The sequence below is a fragment of the Dendroctonus ponderosae genome, unplaced genomic scaffold (genome assembly GCF_020466585.1).
Source record: "Dendroctonus ponderosae isolate FM_Combo_2020 unplaced genomic scaffold, Dpon_F_20191213v2 Dpon_F_20191213_2, whole genome shotgun sequence".
NCBI lineage: Eukaryota > Metazoa > Arthropoda > Insecta > Coleoptera > Curculionidae > Dendroctonus > Dendroctonus ponderosae.
The window spans coordinates 12428529-12428771 of NW_026018165.1; the positions used below are offsets into that span (position 1 = coordinate 12428529).

At 28.8% G+C, this 243-nt stretch overlaps 1 protein-coding gene across 1 annotated transcript in view; it reads left to right on the top strand.

Moving 5' to 3' along the window:
* LOC109544683 (sulfotransferase 1C4) overlaps positions 1-243 on the top strand; it is a gene marked incomplete in the record, with an annotated part of 4881 nt that overhangs the window by 2173 nt on the left and 2465 nt on the right.

The window sequence follows — 243 nt, forward strand, 5'->3', positions numbered from 1 at the left end:
AAAATAATATTTATTTAATTGATTTGCGTGAGTCCATGAAACCGATGTGAAATACAAGCGTTATAGTTGTTCGATGTGCTTCGTCAAATGAGAAAATATGAAAACAACTTTTTTAACTTGTAATTGAACCAGACATCAGTTGTTTCACATAATTGACACCGATTTTACTTGTTCGTTATTGTTTAATAATGGAATTTATTAAATATTTTAGAAATTCAAAATGTCTCTGTCCGTTGAAAGCGA